This window comes from Triticum aestivum, chromosome 2A (genome assembly GCF_018294505.1).
Source record: "Triticum aestivum cultivar Chinese Spring chromosome 2A, IWGSC CS RefSeq v2.1, whole genome shotgun sequence".
Classification (NCBI taxonomy): Eukaryota; Viridiplantae; Streptophyta; class Magnoliopsida; order Poales; family Poaceae; genus Triticum; species Triticum aestivum.
Genome location: NC_057797.1, coordinates 745,279,962 through 745,285,961, shown reverse-complemented (window position 1 = coordinate 745,285,961; position 6,000 = coordinate 745,279,962).

Below are 6,000 nucleotides of genomic sequence, written 5' to 3'. Positions count from 1 at the left end.
GCCCTCTTGATGGAGGTAAAACCCTACGTCCTGCTTGATTAATATTGATGATATGGGTAGTACAAGAGTAGATCTACCACGAGATCAAGGTGGCTAAACCCTAGAAGCTAGCCTATGGTATGATTGTTGTCTATGGAGTTGATTGCCTACGGACTACAACCCTCCGGTTTATATAGACACCAGATAGGGTTAGGGTTACATAGAGTCGGTTACAATGGTAGGAGATCTTGAATATCCGCATCGCCAAGCTTGCCTTCCACGCCAAGGAAAGTCCCATCTGGACACGGGACGAAGTCTTCAATCTTGTATCTTCATAGTCTAGGAGTCCGGCTGAAGGTATAGTCCGGCCACCCGAACACCCCCTAATCCAGGACTCCCTCAGTGGTGATTTTTGGTCTAGTACAACGAGAAGGATTATTGGGTCTTGGTTTGCATCAACTAGTGATGTGCCTTTCCAAGAGAAAGCAAGTACCAAATGAGGACAATGATAGAATAAGACTTACAATTATGTGGTCTAACAGATAATACAAACTTACCATATATCAATTCCTTTGCTTCCACATGATTTCCCCCGGTTTCGTGTATTGTCGACATACTTATGTCTCAATTGCTTGTTTTTAGTGTTGATTTTTGGTTCCGTATAAGGAAACCGATTATTGGGTCTTGGTTTGTATCCACTGTTAGCGTGCCTTTCCAAAGGCCATATTTTTCGAGGACTGTTAGTATGTCCTTCTCTTTGGGACATACATAAGTATATGATCCATTTTTTCCTAGAAAGGTACAAAAGTGTGTGTTTCATTTTCTAGAGAAGCCTTCTGATCTTTCCAAACCATACCAATTGTTGACCTTGGGTGCGACATGGGACACAACTCATGACAAGGAGTAGAACAGCTAGGTGGACTCAAGTTTTGTGAAGCTGCTACAATATAGTCAGTCTCCAATCATTCGCTAAATATCCAATGTTGTTTGTCAGGAGAAATATTGATGTTGTTTCCATGACCTATTAAGGGCATAAAATATTCTAGCGCAAAACTGGGAGCACGATGGGAAATGAAGCCTTTATCTCCCGCACAATGAGGATGCAAATGAGAGATGCCTTGACATTCTGCGCATGAGGAGGATGTTGAGGATGTATCCCTTGACCTAGAAGTTTAGTTGAGGATGACGAACATGTAAGTTTCCACCTAATAATTTAGGAGGAGGATGTGTACTAAGGCTTTCTCCACAAGTACTAGTGGAGGACGCTAAAAGTATAGGCCATCGTCTACTCGTGCATCAAGAGGATGAACAACATATGAGCGTTGATCTTAATGAAGACAAGGTTGATGTCCATGATAAGCAAGTACCAGAGGAGGAAGACAATAGAATACGACTTACTAACATATAATACAAACTTACCTTATATCACTTCTTGTGCTTTCACATGAGTTCCCCCGGTATCTTGTATTGTCACAATACTTATCTCTCCTTATATGTGTTTAGCAGTGATTTTTGGTCTCATACAATGAAAGCGATTATTGAGTCTTGGTTTGTATCAGCTATTGACGTTCCTTTCCAAAACCCATGTTTTGATAGGACTATTATTATGTCCTTTTATCCGGGACATACATAAATATATGAACCACTTTTTTTCTAGAAAAGGGGAGAAGTGTATGTTTCATTTTCCAGAGAAGCCTTCTGATCTTTCAAAACCATAGCGATTGTTCCTGGACCTTGGGTGCAATATGGGACAGAACTCATGACCAGGAGTAGAACCGCTAGAACCGCTAGGTGGCCTCAAGTGTTGTGAACCTGCAATAATATAGTCGGTCTTAATTCATTCGCTAAACATTAAATTTTGTTAGTCAGCAGAAATATCGCGGTTGTTTCCATGCATTATTAAGGCTTGAAATATTCTGGTGCAAAATCGGTAGGGCGATGGGAAATCAAGCCTTGATCTCCTGCGCAAAAAGGATGTGAATGAAAGACTCCTTGACATTCTGGGGCATGAGAAGGATGTCGAGGATGTAACCCTTGACCGAGTAGTTTGGTTGAGGATGTCAAGCATGTAATCATCACCTAGTACTCCATAAGGAGGATATGAACAATATGATCCTTACACTGCTAGTACCAGAGGAGGACGCCAGAAATATAGGCCATCATCTACTATGCATGAATAGGATGACGAGGGTATATTCATTGATTTGAAACATGAGGAGGAGGATGCCATTGATAAGCAAGTACCAAATGATGACAACGATAGAATACGACTTACAATTATGTGGTCTAATAGATAATACTAACATAACACATATCACTTCTTGTGCTTCAACACCAGTTACGCCGGCTTCTTGTATTGTCACAATAATTATCTCCCACTTGCATGTGTTTAGTGGTGATTTTTGGTCCAGTACAACGAAGAGGATTATTGGTTCTTGGTTTGTATCAACTGGTGATGTGCCTTTCCAAAAGCAAGCAAGTACCAAAGGAGTACACCAATAGAATAAGACTTACAATTATGTGGTCTAACAGATAATACAAAATTAGCACATATCACTTGTGCTTCCACATGACTTCCCCGGTTTCTTGTATTGTCACAATACTTATCTCTCGCTTCCTTGTTTTTGGTGTTGATTTTCAGTTCCGAATAAGGAAACCGATTATTGGGTCTTGCTTTGTATCAACTATTAGCGTGCCGTTCCAAACGCCATATTTTCCAATGACTGTTAATACGCCCTTCTCTCTGGGACATACATAAGTATATGATCCATTTTTCTCCTAGAAAGGGAGAAAAGTGTATGTTTCATTTTCTAGAGAAGCCTTCCGATCCTTCCAAACCATACCAATTGTTGACCCTGGGCATGACATGGGACACAACTCACAACGAGGAGTAAAACCACTAGGTGGACTCAAGTGTTGTGAAGCTGCTATAATATAGTCGGTCTCAAGTCATTCGCTAAACATCCAATGTTGTTGGTGAGGAGAAATATCATTCTTGTTTCCATGATCTATTAAGGGCATAAAATATTCTAGCGCGAAACTGGGAGCACGATGGCAAATGAAGCCTTTATCTCCCGCTCAAGGAGGATGCCAATGAGAGATGCCTTCACATTCTGGGCATGAGGAGGATGACGAGGATGTATCCCTTGACTTGGTAGTTCAGTTAAGGATGACGAACATGTAAGTTGTCACCTAATAGTCTAGGAGGAGGATATGTACTAAGGCCTTCTCCACAAGTACTAGTGGAGGAGCTAAAAGTATATGCCATCGTCTACTCATGCACAAAGAGGATGAACAGCATATCATCGTTGATCTGAAAGAAGACAAGGTTGATGTCCAAGATAAGCAAGTACCAGAGGAGGAATACAATAGAATAAGACCTACTAACATATAATACAAACTTACCTTATATCATTTCTGTCAGCGTTCTGGGATCGAGGGTACCCAGACCTGCCTGCATGCGACCCAGCGCATGGGCCCCATCAACGGCCCTGTACGGCCCATCTACAACAACTCTAAGGCAAGACCCTCGTGAGGCAAACAACACCATGACCTCTAGAGGAGCGGCCTCCCCAGGCTGCCTCCAGAGGGGCAGAGACTTCTATGCAGGTACCTAGCCTCACGAGGCTGCGGTGAGGTGAACTATATGACTACCAAGGCCAGGCGGGCGCCAGCGGGTGTAGAGGAGACAGTTTCCTCTTCAGTGCTAAGGGAGCAAGGGCAGGTGCAGGTTCCTGAGGAAGGACCCAAAGCTTTCCTTTTCGGTGCAACGAGACCAAGGCCACGAGCTCGTCAGGACGGATGTCATCGCCGAGCCCACCGTTGCGTCATGGCCAGAAGCTTTGCAGGTGAAGACCACCTTTTGTCAAGATAAGATGTACTCCCTGCCCCCCTTAAAAATTGGTCGTTGTGGAATCCCTTCCCGCCTAAGCTATGAGGGAAGAGGACCAAGACCACTATAAATATGGGTTGGCCACCACCATAGAAGGGGATCTGAGATCGAACCCTTGGCCAATCCACCCTCTCCACTCGAGCCCTCGCGAGGCAACTCATCCACTGTACTAGTTTATCCTCTACCTCATCGTGAGGCCAATGCACCAAAAGCAGGAGTGGGGTTTTACACCCCAAGGTGGCCCGAACCTGGGTAAATCTCTGTGTTGTTCCCTTCCACACGATCCAGCGTACTCGTCGAGATCAGGTCATGTGCATGGCGGGCTAGCGTTGTTGGAGAGCGAGATCCTTCGTTCATGCCCCTGAGCTCGAACCTTCATGCACTACAAAAAAGACACATGCGTGACATTGTGGGCCAAACGAACTTTTTTCTGTCATGCTTATGACACTTCTATGACGATAATTGTGACAAAACCCGGTATCATCATAGATGTGGTGAGCTCCTACTTCTATGACGAAAAATCATGAGAGAAAATGGGCTTTTCGTCCTAGGAGGGCCGAAGACGCACCGGTATGACATTCTTTGGGCGGTCCATGACAGAAAAAATTGTGGTAGAAGCGAGGGCGAGGAAAATTTCAAGAAATTCCCAATTACGATGGGTGGTCGGGCCCGAGCGATCCACAGAGGGATTGCGTGTTTCTCTCATACACGTATAGCGTGGGTGCGAGGCGTTGGACTCTAACTGAATGCCAGCGAGATGTTCGCTTATTGAACCCAAGCGATTGCACTAGCTACGTTACTGAACCCGGGCGATCGATCCCTTGTGGTTAACTGAACCCGATCGATTCCTTCGCTACTGCTGTTAACTGAACCCGAGCGATTCCTTTGCAATTGCTACTAACTGAACCCCTCTCTCCCGCAAACCATCGGTTATTTTGCCGGATGGCCCGGTTTGGGGGATCTTCTTTCTTTTCTTCTAACTTCTTTTTCTTTTTTCTATTTCATTTTTTTTCTTTTTCCAATGTTATTTTTATTTGGAATGGTTTATTGTGGTTTTTATTCTTTTTTCTTTTGCTAAATTGAATGAATTTTTTTCAAAACCAATGAACCTTTTCAAATAAATGTAATTTTTTCAAAGTCAATGAACTTTTTTTCAAAACCAGTAAAGTTTTTTCGAAAAAAGATGAAATCTTCTCGAATCGAATCAGGGTGTTACAAAATGATGAACTTTTGCAAGAATGATTATTTTTTGTCAAAATTGATGAACTTTTTCCATTTGAGATGAACATTTTCCAAATTCAGTGGATTTTTATAAAATTCGATGAACTATTTTCCAAAATTGATGTTTTTTTTCATAATTGGCGATTTTTTTTCAAAATCGATGAAAATTTTCAATTTGATAAACTTATTTTCAAAATTGATAAACCTTTTCAAATTTGTGGCCAACAGCCATAGCGAACCTAAAGGAAAACCCAACGATTCTCGTTTTTCCAAAGGGATCAAGCGATCCTTTTTTTGGGACCTCCTATGCGAAGCATTTTGCGTCGTACAAGAGGTCGACGCACAAGGTAGCCGCGCGGTTAGGCCGGCCCACCGACGCGAAAGCTCTTTGTGTTTCCTACAGCGCGATCTAAAAAACTCCGAAAAACAAAATATCACGCAAGCATTCGATCCCACGACCTCAATCGCTTTGGACTATTTGGGCGCCAGCCATTAGCTGCTCCACAAATTAGAACCTAAATGTGAAGGCACCACAACGTACAAGAACACCCAGCAGGGTTGAAATTTGGAAACATTTTCAAAAAAAATCTTGAAAACTACAAATAATTTCGAAAAGCCACAGTTTTCTTTTAACATTCCAAAAAAATAGACAAAATGTGAGAAAATTACGTTATTCCAACTTTTTCTAAAAGAATAATTTTGAGAAATTGAACATTATTTGAAACACGTAATTTTTCCTTATTAGGAGAAATAGGTTTGGAAACGGGAAATACTGTTTTAAAATATTGAACATTATTTGAAACAAGAACATTTTTCCTTAAAATGAGAACTAGTTTTGAAAACGGGAAATATTTTCTAAAAATCTTAAACATTACTTGAAACACGAGCATTTTTTAAAAATTATGAAC